The sequence below is a fragment of the Agelaius tricolor genome, unplaced genomic scaffold (assembly GCF_023055355.1).
Source record: "Agelaius tricolor isolate 1412-34295 unplaced genomic scaffold, bAgeTri1.0.p SCAF_15, whole genome shotgun sequence".
Classification (NCBI taxonomy): Eukaryota; Metazoa; Chordata; class Aves; order Passeriformes; family Icteridae; genus Agelaius; species Agelaius tricolor.
Window position 1 is genome coordinate 11,225,988 of NW_027269275.1, and position 12,753 is coordinate 11,238,740.

The 12,753-nt window shown below is 36.7% G+C and overlaps 1 protein-coding gene across 1 annotated transcript in view; it reads left to right on the forward strand.

Annotated features, from left to right (window-relative positions):
• The window catches only part of FTO (FTO alpha-ketoglutarate dependent dioxygenase), a 228,811-nt gene that overhangs the window by 154,251 nt on the left and 61,807 nt on the right, over nucleotides 1-12,753 (forward strand). The gene's annotated exons all lie outside the window — the stretch shown is intronic.

A 12,753-nucleotide genomic window follows, 5' to 3' on the forward strand; every position in this document is an offset into this window, starting at 1 on the left:
CAGCGCAGGCTGGAATGGAGTAAGATTGCCTAGCAGGAAAAAAGAATTGGAAAACAAACAAAAAAAAGGGAATCAAATTTCTGAAAAGCTCAGCAGTTAAGACCTTCTATTTAACAATCTGGTTAAAGGAGACAGGTTTTCACAGGAATTCACGTTCCATGTATGTATTTACTCTCCTTATATATATACATTCCATAAAAAGGTGTGCCTGTCTTCTTCCCCAGGCACTTTTTGAGAAATGTCAAAAGTCCAATTATAGAAATAGACTACTTGGGACACTTCATTCACCTAGAAACTAACATAAATCATAATCTGGGAACAAACTTTATTCCTAGGTTTCATTGTCTCCCACCAGAACAGTTAAATGGCCAGACATCAAAATTACTGAGCTGTTAGAAACTCTTCACCCAGAACAGAATTTATTTGGTTTTTGCACATGCGTATCTGTAGAAGGAAAATTCCTGAAAATTAATCTTATGAGTCAGATGTGGCTTAGTATTGCCATTTCTTTACATAAATGATATCACTTTGTCTATTACTGAGAATATTTAGCATTAATTTGTAGTATGTTTGCCACCTACTTTGGAGAAAAAGTTGCAAAGTGTTAAAAAAAGGAACTTAGTGTCTGTAATTTATTAATAATGAAAATGAGCAACATGGGAAAAGCCTGAAGGATTCTACAAGATAGGTAATGGAGCATGCCATGAAATATCTTTTAATGTAATTGAAATGGAAATAATTTGCAGTATTCCTGAAACAGAAAAATATAAGTAACAGAAGGATCTGCTATGATATTTTTATTTCTTCAAAACTGAAATATAGTAGGGTTAAGGAAAGGAACAGAAAGCAGAAGTTGACTAGCAACTCCTTTTTAAATATTAGGGTGCTAGAACTACATTAATTGATTTGCCAGTGGAGTTAGGGAAATAAAAGAAAAAAATTCGATAGTTATAAATTTTAAGTTCCTGTTATTTCTTCTCAAGATTCCAAGAAATTACATGAACGTACTTGCATGTTTTGGTAAAAATTCAGTTCCTTCAATTATAGTTTTGTGTTTGCATTGTGTTCACCGATAGAAACATCATTGTTAGTCCTTCCATGTTACTTTCTGGCACTAGATCTCTGAGCATCTTACAAAGAGGTAAATAATGTTACATTTCAGGAAACTGATGAACAGAGAACTCATTCAAAGTGACTTTGAAATATTGTGGTGTGTTACTTTATTTAACAACTTTTAATTATCCATTCAAACAGTCAAAGCAGTATCCTATTTGGATAGTGTTCCACATAATGGAAATGAAAAATACACACTACAAGAAACAAGATTACAGGGACTGTTGTCTGAAAACAATTTGCTGAAAGCATTTAGGCCATTCTTGCAAAATAAGGATGTGTTAAAAAAAATTTTATATTCCTGTAAGGAATTTTAATAAGATCCTCTTAGAACTTGAACCTTGTTCCAGTTCTTAGGACTTTTGTGGGGAAAAACAAGTCTAACTCTGGTTACATCAAGACAAATGAAACCAGGTCAGGAAACCCAGCTCCTCCACCACTATAGTCTGTGAAAACATGATCCAGCCTGAATAGTTGGTGTGGTGTCTGTGCTAGGAAGAAGGATGAACAATTCTGGTAAAGTAGTGAAAATAGGAATTTGGGGTTTGGAGGAGTTTTTTGCTATTATGAAATATGCAAAACGGGTGAAGTTGTTACAAGCTGGATGTTTGCTGCAGTGCACTTGTGTTTCAGGATTGCAAGGAGCTCTCTGGTTTAGGCATTAGAAAAGAGATGTCAGCGGGGATTTTTTGTTTTCAAAGTAAACACACAAGTAGCAGGGTTAAACAAAGAAAAGTTTAGGTTATTAAATAAAGTTCCAATACTTCTTACTCACTCAAGAAATTTGTAGCAAGTTCTGTGGAGTAGAAAATGAAGGGAATATGCCATGCAATTTTTCTTTAGCCTTTTTGCAATGCAACAGGGCAATCGATACAAATCTTTGCAGTAATCATATATTGATTTTCCTAGAATATAACTCCATTTAAAGCATTTTTATCCCCAGGAGTGAAAGCATTGGAGGCTATCAAAGGAGGAAGTAGCTTTCCTTGACCCCATCTGCAGTTCACATTGATTAACAGAGGCTAGGTAAAATAAATAAATATGTGTGAGAGAGAATAAAGAAGAAAGAGTCACAGAAAGGTTAATACTGGCTGGGGAGAAACATAATTATAGTGCATTAGGGTTTTTGTAAAATTATTAGGTCAGGATAAGCTAACAAGTGACTTGGAGAAGGTGGATTCTTCATTAAGTCAGAGCCAAATATTTCTATACCTATTTTTCACTGACTGTGCTACAAATTCAGATAATGTGGAGCTTTCTAATGATCTGCCCTGTGCACATGCAGGTATCAGGACAGTGAAATTGAGTTGAAACTGGTAGGTTTTCACTGTACCCTATAATGGAACATCTGTTATGGTATACTGAACCTGGGACAAATTCATAGGGAGTGTGCAGAGGTGCCATTGAAAGAAGCTTGATGAATCCATGACATTTTATTTTCATTAATTGTAAAGATGCTGCTGTTGTAGATGGTTTCTAATAGTTGCAAAACCACAATAGATTTGTTTTCTTTTTTATTTAATTTTATGAAACATTAAAATAATGCAAGATATTATTTTAATATAATTTTAGTAACCCTGAAGCAAGTCTCTCATACTTCCATATTATGAATACAGTTTTCAGTTTTTAATCACTTGCTTCATTCAGTGGAACTGCAAAGTAAACAATGTCACATCTTGTGTAAGTGTCACACTCTCCTAGGAGACAGTAAAACCAAGGCCATATGCCATAATTTTGGAATCAGATTTTTCTCTAAGCCAGGAATTTTGGGATTTTGTGAGTCATCTTAGCTGCTCCAGAAGTCCCTGTAGCCCATCCCATGCATCTCTATACTTTCAATCTGACAGTTTCATCTCCTCTCCAGCCACTTTGGTCATTTCCTGGCCTTTATGCTCTCTTCCCTATGTTTTTGTGGCTGAAACTAAATCCTCATAGATCAGCCTTTATTAAATTAAAAGGTGTGTGTAGCCTCATTATCCTTTGCAGTGTGTTGTAGTTGATACTGTTTATTTTACCAGCAGCTTCAGAGCTTTTTTTGCTTCAGGCAAAGCAACTACTACACATTGTCAGATAAAGTACCTTATCTGTCAGCAGCACTCTTGTGAATTAATCATAATTCAATAGGTTTACTAATCAAGATTTGAGATGAATGTTTTGATAGAGCAATCAGATTTGTCCAATCTATCATTACTTGACAGTTGCTTTAGGCAGAGTGCTAACTTGGCATTAGGACCTGGTTTGGATCAGTTTGGTGTGGCCCCACCAGTCAGTGGCATCAGTTATTGAAGTGATGGACTTCTGCATAGACACTGATTATAGTTCTTTTTCAGTTTTGAGAGAGACTGGAGTGAAGCTGAGATCAGGCAGCTCACACCTACCCTGTTCCACATAATCAAAACATTTTTGAATCAGGAGTTCACTTTGTAATTTTCACAAATAACAAAATTACTCCAAGCTCGTTGACAAATCTGAGACATGATTTATGGTGGCATATGCAAACATTGCTCAGGACTGAAAAGGTCACTGGAATAGAAAGGAGATAAAATTAATATATTGTTAAATGTTGCTAATTATTAATCAAGTCACGTCTGATGTCACTAAAATTTGTTCTTTATTTTGCCCAGTTAAACGTTCTTGGGGGTAATTTACAACATAGCTTGCAGCAGTTTCCTCAATTTGAAAGCATAAATGAAGGCTTTCATTGTATATTGACATATTTTTCTTGTTAAGCAATGTTTAAAGTACTGATACAAGGTGCTGTAATAGTGGGTTAGACTGCAAGTGCAAGTTTGGTACATTGTAGTCAATAATGCATTAGTGTGGGAAAATGAAGAGGAGAATTGATGTGTTTGGGGTTTCTTTAACATGGGTGGAGAAGGGAAAAAGTCTTCAAGCATCCACAGGTAAATATAGACCTATTTTCCTAGTTAATGTAATTTTAGGGTATGTGTTTGTAGTGTGAACACAATATATATGTGAACCTCTAGTTTCATCATCATTTCAACACATGTTCTTTGTCTCCTCCTAATCTGGCACTTGTGACTTTGGGGAGAGCAGGTACGTGGTGGTGTGGTGGGGATCCTGCTGTGCACTCTCCTCTGTGCAGACAGTGGCTGGAGCTGAAGCTTGTTCCTGTGCAGCAGGTACAGAGAACTGCCTGCCCATCACATTCTCTTGAAGCTTAACACAGAACTAAAACCAGTCCCTCACCAATGGGATGTCAGCTCCTCTGTCTTTGTACAGTTTCTCTTTTAATAATTTGAAATCTTGAAATACATTAGGTAAAAGAAGGTAAAAAGTACTAGTTCTAATATAGATATTCTGGCCTAAGCCTCAAAAACCAAAAATGTGCAGGCCTAACATATCATATAGCAGAAATGAGTGTCCAAATGCTTTTACTGTTCCAGTTGGAGGAATTTAGTACAATGTCAGGGTAACTCACAGTGTTGATATTTTGGTAGCAGTGTCATTTAGTGATGAGTTCAGAAGACTGTGGTATAAATATTTGTGTTCACTTGATACTAAATAAGCAATCAGAATTCTAGATCTTTGCAGCCCTGCCTTAGTTGCTTTCCTGGAGCAATCTATGGGCTCCAAAGCCTCACTAACATTCAGATTACCTGCACAGCTGCTTTCTCAAGTCCTGGTGCTTGGGCAGTTCTTGGAAACTGCATTGGAATGAGGCTGCCAGCAGCACCAGAGAGCATTGGCAGGTGAACTGAGTCACAGTCTAATGCTCACCTGACCTGTACTGAATCCATGGCAGACAGTGGGGACAGTAATTCCTCTCAGTAATGATCAGTCAGGTACTTTTCTGGTTAACTTCAGCACGAGTGGAATGCCTTCAGTATCTGCTGCTTGTCAGGGAGAACGTTCCTGTGTCATCTTGTAAAGCAACACTGGCTAGTGAAAAAACCCCAAAGTGATACTCAAGTGAAAGGAAAAATAACCTCTAATTTTAACATCTTGGGTGTTTTTTAGCATAGCTTGCCAAATTAAAAAAGAAAAATATACCCTTTTTTGACTTTTATTTTAGAAAGAATTTTTGTATTTTTGCCAGTCACTGCTGTGCTAAAAGCCAAAGTGAATATTATTTGTACTCACTGCTCAGAAAATACCATCGGCCTGTTTCTGTGGAGTGATGAGAATTACATTGACTTTGCCACCACAGGATTCCTTCTAATATCCTGTCAACATTCTCGTGCCCTGCATTTACTGCTGTGCTCAAATCCCATCTCTCCATAACATTTAAAAGGAATAGTGAAAGAACATCTTTGCCAATACCAAACTACTCCATTGTTTCATTTGTGCATTGAACTGCTGTTGTTTACTCTGCAAGCTCCCTCTACCTGGAATACTACCTGGGTGACAATTTTTCCTGTGCAAATTTAGATAAAGAAAGCTTTTTGATGATCAATGAAATACTGTGTATGTAAAGGGGTTAATTAAATTTCTTTCCTTCCTCCATCAAATTCTGCGAGTTAAAAATCCCATTCTGAGGTTCTCCACTCACTCAAAACCCTAGAGCCTTGACAGCCACCTTTGACTTCATTTTCTTCTTGATAAAATCTATCATGACATGCAAGAGTGCCTTGCATATATGAGATGAATGATGGTCCTTCATGCTTACTACAATAACACGAGATTAACATAGATCAAAGATTTCCTAGAGTTATTAAGAGGAGGCAGTCTCCACATACTTAATATATCTGGACTTTTTTCTCTTTTGCTAGTTAACATATCAAACTAATAAATAGCAATGAGTCATTCTGCTTTTTTTTCCTTTAGAGTGCTAATAAATGTATATGAGTTGACAGTTTTATAATGGTGAAGAGATAAAAAATATTCTTGGTAAAAAGATGCTCTGTGTGAATACTTGTATGCATTTCTGTTCACATGGTCATATATCTAACACCTGTGTGATCCCTCAGGCAATTCAGTCATTCATTTTTCCTGCCAATTTGCTTGCTTCATTTTGATCTATGTTTGCTATCATTTGTCAACTGACACCTTTAGCATGTTTTCACATCAGTTGTTTTGAGAACATGAATGCTAATAATTACATCAGTGCTGCCCCATTGCAGAAGTATAGACTAGACAGACACCTGGGACTGTTTTTTATAAGTTATTTAACAGTTATTAATTTCTGATTTTCATGTGTTGCAAAATTGCTGGTTGCTTATCCATTGCAGGTTTGTAGCAGTAACTACAACTCCTCCATTAAGTGCACGTAAACAATGGCTTCAGTATTGGAGCTTTTGGTTGGGTCTTTTCCCCAGATGTATGTCTCCTGCCTCCCCTCAGATAGATGTCAAAGACCTAAAGAATAGTCTCAGGTTTCCAGTGCCTCAGTTTTTCTCAAATTCCATAGTTTAAAGCAGAATTCCCCAGAGTTTGTGCATGCACATGACTGCCATCTCTGCATTCCTAAATTTCCATGAAAAAGTCTTTTTCATGACTTACTTGGATTCCCTAAGTGCTTCATGCAAATATTATTAATAGGTGTTAGGTATTCCTTGTAATTTCTGGTTTTTTCTCATTACCATGGTAGTTCCATCATGCAGTTCCAGGTGCTGGTTGTTCTTCGTTCCATGAGACCAGTCTTCTCTCCAGCCAGCATTCACTTTTAAACATGAGTGTAGGTGAGATCTAGACCGAAACTGTGGTTGCCATTCATATATGGCTTTGCACAAACAAGATATCCCAGAAGACTCCTTGCCAAAGTTAATTTTCATTTTAGTCAACTGATTCATATTGTTTTCTTCCTTAAACCTCATGCCTTGGAAAGTGTTCAGTGCAAGGAGTAACTTGCCTTTCTCTGTATATGGGACTAAACATTTCACCAAACTGTTGTCTTTTTATTTAGACAAAGATCTAAAGACATCATGAAATAAGCCAGAAACTCCTTGAAACAGAATTACATCACTGTAAAAGAAACACATTTTGTATCTAAGCAGTAGGTGAAGCTCCTTAACACAAGTTTTAAATAAAACAAGAATTGTTAAACAGTGCTACTGCTTTAAAAGAGACTTACCCCAAAGGGCTTATTACCACAATTTTCCAAGTCTTTAATTTATTATGTGCTCAGTGTTTTACTGCCTCTCCCAGATTTTAGTTATCTCAGCCCCACTCTTGAGTGCTGAAAGGTCAAGAGGTGCACTGCAAAGGCTGTGAGTGGAGAGGCACATCAATGCTAAAATGTTTAGACTATATGAAATCAAGGAATACAATATAAAGCTCTTTACTTCTGAAGTGCTTGTGCATATTTTGAAATCCAGCATAAACCCTCTTTAAACATTATGATGCATAATTAGCATTTACCTTTGTATCTGTGCATTTCTTCATAAGTGTCTAGAACAGGATTTACTGGGAATTCAGTATGAGTCCATCAGGTTTTCAGACTGAAATCTAAATGTGTGGGTTGTGGGGTTATGTTTTTTAATTTCTTTTTATTTGGGTTTTTTTTACTGAAATTTTGGCTTTTTAGTGTGTCTTCCTCAAGCAAACAATGTGATAAGACATGCACAGCAACAAAAATGCTGTCTGCAAACATCTAAGTGTTCACGTATTATAGGGGCCACACAATTTCATTGCTTAAAAATACAAATAAATAAATATATAAATATATAAATAAATTTATGTAGCACCTTTTATCCCCAAGGATTTCAAAGTCTTTTAGAAAACTCTTAACATATGTTAAAACACCTAGCATACAACTAGGGTATTGGCAACTGTGGTACAGAGAACAGTAAAAGAAGGAAAATAATTTATAAAAATATAGATATAAAAGGTGATAAGCATCCAGGTCAAATGCCACTAAAGTCTTCCCATTGATTTTGATGGGCGTACACAAAAAAAATTCAGGATATGTCACCATTTTATATGGTGGATTGAAAAAGAAAAGCATTTTCCCCTTTTCTGCCCCCAAAAATCTATAGTTTTGCAGGATTTTTAGTGTACTGCTTATGATTTCAGATCCTAAGGAGACTTTAAAATCATCTCTGTTTAACTTCACTTGTGTGTACCTAAATTTGCCCTGTCTGGAGCTGGGAGCAGGTAGGGATGGCATCAGCACCCCATGGTAACACCAGTGGTGTTAACTCTGTTCTAGAAAAAAGTAGCCTTTATCAAGAACAAATGCTCTTGGTGAAGACCTCTGATAATATCTAATGCATTATCATTATTAAAAATATATTTCACTTGTTTTGTTGTAATAACCACTTCTTGGAAGAGACATGAAAAATACCCTTCTGAAAGTCCAGTGGATTTAGCTTAGCTTTGAGAAACTGGGTATCCAGAAGCAGTAGCCAGCCCAGGCATGTTTTTAACTCCTGGGAAACATCTGTGTGAAAGAGGTTTTTAATTTCTGTTGTAATGGTTTTAGTTAAGAAACCTCATTTTTTTGGCAATTGCATGAATGATTTTAATTTTTATAATTAAAATACTTTGATTAATTTCTTTCATTTCAGTGAAAATGTCAACAACATTGATTATATTTAGATATTTTCCAGTCTAAATTAAGTTGTAAATATTTTTGTAAATGAATTCATCTGTTGTTCAGAGAACATACAAGTGTAAAAGAAAGCAGATTTGTAAGTAAGATTTGTTTCTTACCCTATTGACCATCCTGCTAATATTCACCATCCCTTTGTAGCACAAGTTACAACGTGTTTAATACCTTAAGTCTGAAAACTGTGTTGGCATTCTTACAGGGCCCTTTTAAATATGTCTGTGGCTTGAGAATATTTCCACACCTCACATGTCTTCCTCAGAATATCCCAAAAGTAGTTTTAAATCATGATTAGTCTTTATCTAAGATTAATGTTTAACAGAGTGGGATGGAAGTGGAATAATTACTTAATGTCATTGTATATGAAGTGAACACAACTAGGAACCTAAAGATGTGATTCTTTTTTTTTCTACATTATTCTCCTTACAAAGGCAAAGAGAAGGTGGGAATAAGGCAGCCATTGGTGTGGGAAATAATTTAAGAAATATCCATGATTATGCTGTATCTGTTGCATTGATTTCAAACAAACTAATGGCTTCTGCATGTTTTTAGAGAAGCTGCTTGGGTGTCATAAGAAATTAATATGCTTTGGAAGGTGCCCAAAACTTTGATAATGCCCTTTTATTTTAATATTCATTATTAAATATTCAGTAGTTGAAATAGGTGACAGCTGAGTGTTGATTAGGGTAAGGTAAATCAGAGCAAATATTAATATGGCTTGCTTGTGTCCTGCATGGGCAAAATTTCAAGTCAATGATAAAATATTGTTAATCAGTGGATTGATTTGACCATAAAGCAGTTGTATATTGATGCAATTGAAGCATTAAATTTGAACATTGTCATCTCTGTGTGTCTGAGACCTGAAAGCCACATTGCACATCATGAAGTCCCCAGTGCTGATGGTAATCGGAGAAGAGGACTTATAATGGAGATATCCACCCTCTACAGAATGGAAAGGGTAAGAGTTCTCTAATGAATATGATGCAAGATGATCAAAGCAGATCATCAAAGTATGCAGGAGCTACTGTACCAGTCATATCCCCACTAATGGCCCTTGCTGTCTGCTTGTCTCTGAACTGGAGAGGGAGGGGAAAAATAGTTCAGAGGACAAAGTAACATGGTGGGGAGATTATTGTCCCAGACACGTTCATGATGTTTGAGTCCCTGAGTCTGAAATGGTCAGTCAGTGTGGTAAGCATTAATTTTAGATGTATTACTGTTACTGAGCTGGAAGCTGTAGTTCAGGAGGCTCTGAGGTCCAGATTTAATTCTCCAGGAAGTACTATTTGGATGTTTATATTGGCATGAGCCATACACTGATTCAGAAGCAAAAGCTTTGTCAGTTGTAAACAGCTGATCTTTTCCTCTTAGAAGTGGGTTTTTTTCAGGTGGTCTCTCATGACAAAGGAGTTGTACTGAGATTGGAGAACTTATTCTTCATTTCAAAATAAAAGGACATCTGAGTCTAGGCACAAGGGAAAATGTCTACTCTTTGCCTCTTTAGCACCTCTCAAATCTATGGGAATATTTTTATTAATTCTCTGAAGACTGAAAAGGCTTTGAATTATCAGTGGCACATGTAGTCAAATAGAGAAATGTGAGGGAAGCTGGAACATTTTTTTTGTTTTGACTGGCACTTGTGAGACATCAGCTAAGTGAAATGCAGTATGTAATACAGTAGGTCGCTGTGAACAATTTCCTCCTCCTTTTTTTTGTGTTCATATTTTATTTACTATAGCTTGCTCTCAGTGCTCCAAATAATCTTAAAATAAATCTGATCCTATTTGATAAGACCAACAGTTTCTTCCCATCTTCTCTCTCCAAATCCAATCAAATTTCTTATCAGCCTAAAAATAATCAGAGCAAGTCTCTTGAGAATTCTCCACAGCCATTACCTGACTTCGCCCAGAATATTTCCTCATCTCTTAGGGAGAAGGGAGTGCCAAAAAAAATGCCAATAGTCTGGCTTCAAAGAAAGAGATCTCACTCACTGACTGGTATTGGTTCTCCTGGGGGCTTCTTCTGAGAGCAGCTGCAGCAGTTTGCTGCTGTGGTCATATTAAAAAGAGAGGAAGGGCATCTAGACAGGTAATTTCCCAAACATTTTGGTAATACACAGGAAAAAACACATTTTAAAAGGTGCTTAAAAACCAGCAGTAAATAGAAATTTCCATTGTAAAGCTTTGCATGGTTTAGGGAACCACCACTTAGGCAAATTGCATACTGGTTAAGTTTTTCAAATGGACTCATTATAGATACAAAACATTATGGAATTGTCATTGCCATGTTTTCTAGTGTAAATGAAGTGATCATTCAGCAGAAAACAAAACCAAGCAAAAGCAGGTGGTGTGGTGTCCATTGCTAGGGAAAAATTCTGGAACATGGCACAGCAGCTTCAATAAGCAGCAAAGTTGTGTGATGTCTGAACCCAGCAATGCTCTATTGCATGGTTAAACACCCCAAATAAAGTCAGAACAATTAAAGAATGAAAAACTGAGCTTAACTGTATTTTTTCAAAATCTATGCACATTATAATAACGTGTAGAACTTCATCTCTAATTGGGGTAATAATGTATGGTGATGAACAGACGCCCAAGTGTCTGAAATGAAATGGAATGATTGGTCCTTCCTGTGGTCACAACCATAAAGGAAAGGGAGCCTTACTCAAGGCCATCTAGTGAGTTCCTGGCCATGCCAAGGAGAAGCATCACTCTCCTGGGAATCTCAGTCCAGAGCTCTGTCTGCTGGGGCTCACTGCCTACCTTGTATGCTCCATCCTCCTCCAGCTCTTTGATTCATGAGCTCTGTCCATAATTGAGTAGTGCTGTAGATGTAGGATGTGAATTCTTGCATTTTTACCTTTATAAAATGTAACTCAGTGAAAGAGATGAGCTGAATGGGAAAGCTGCCACTGTACTCATGAAAGCTTGTTTCCTCTTTTGGGCTTAGCAAAAACAACAGCAAGGGCCAAGTCATTTGATCACAATTATGTGTAGTAATTTCTCTGAAGTTATTTTCTCATTGTGCTTCAGAAAAAAAAATAATAGAACAGGGGTGAAGGGGACAATTGACAGCTGTTTTTAGTAATTCATTTTGGCATTGATATGCAACAGAAAATCTCCATTTGAGCTCAGAGGTTGAAAGCTATTTCATAGCAAAAGGAGGAGACTTGTTTGCACTGGTTTCTTAATGCAGAATGCTTAAAGCAGCAGAAACTCCGTTAGTCAAACTGCATGAAATAAATACAAATATATTGAGGGGATTTGGGAAATGCAGTTTGTGAATGAGTCTGTATGAGGACAGAAATGAAACCCATAGTATTTAGGTGGAGATTGCTCCTTAGGCTGCAAACTGCCTTCAGGTCCATACCCTCTCTCATCTGCAAGTACAAAGGAGTCTGTGCACAGGGGAGGAGAGCAATGTGGCCCTTTATGATGAGTGAATTGAGAGCTTGAGTACACATAAGCACTGTTCTATTAGCACAGCCCAAGACCAAAGGTATTGCAAATTAATTGAGCAAAAGAATTTGTGTACAGTAGGCATGTCTGTTCTTACATGAATCAAAAGGAGAAATTGGGCAGAGCTCCTTTTAGGAAGAAAAGAAAAACATATGTTAGTTATTGTATTGAGAGGATGTTTTTATGAGAAAAGGGGATGCTGCTTCATTAATAACTGACATGTCACACCAATTCTGGTAGGTCTGATAGATTAAACATGAACCTCTCATTATTCAAGCAGCTGAAATGTATTGGCTGCTTTACCCACCTAATATTTATTCCTTGCACAGTATAACTACAAAATTGACATCTTCTTTTAAAATTATTTGGCTGTAATAAATATAAAACTTTCACCGCTGATGTAAAGCATTGCTAGCTGGCATCATTTCCTATCCCTTTTTAATTATTCTTGACACTGTGGAGAAACATCTAATATAAATCTGTAATGTGCTCTGATGACAAACTACACGGTTGGAAGACCATGTAATCTCTCCACAATTAATTAAAGTGCACAGAGCTGCTTTTTTTTCCCTCTTTTTTTTTTCCTTATTTTCCACCCCCCCAGCAACCAGATGCCACTGACTGGCTCAAATAACGTTGCTGTCAACTGTAAAAAATTAAGATCCAAACCCT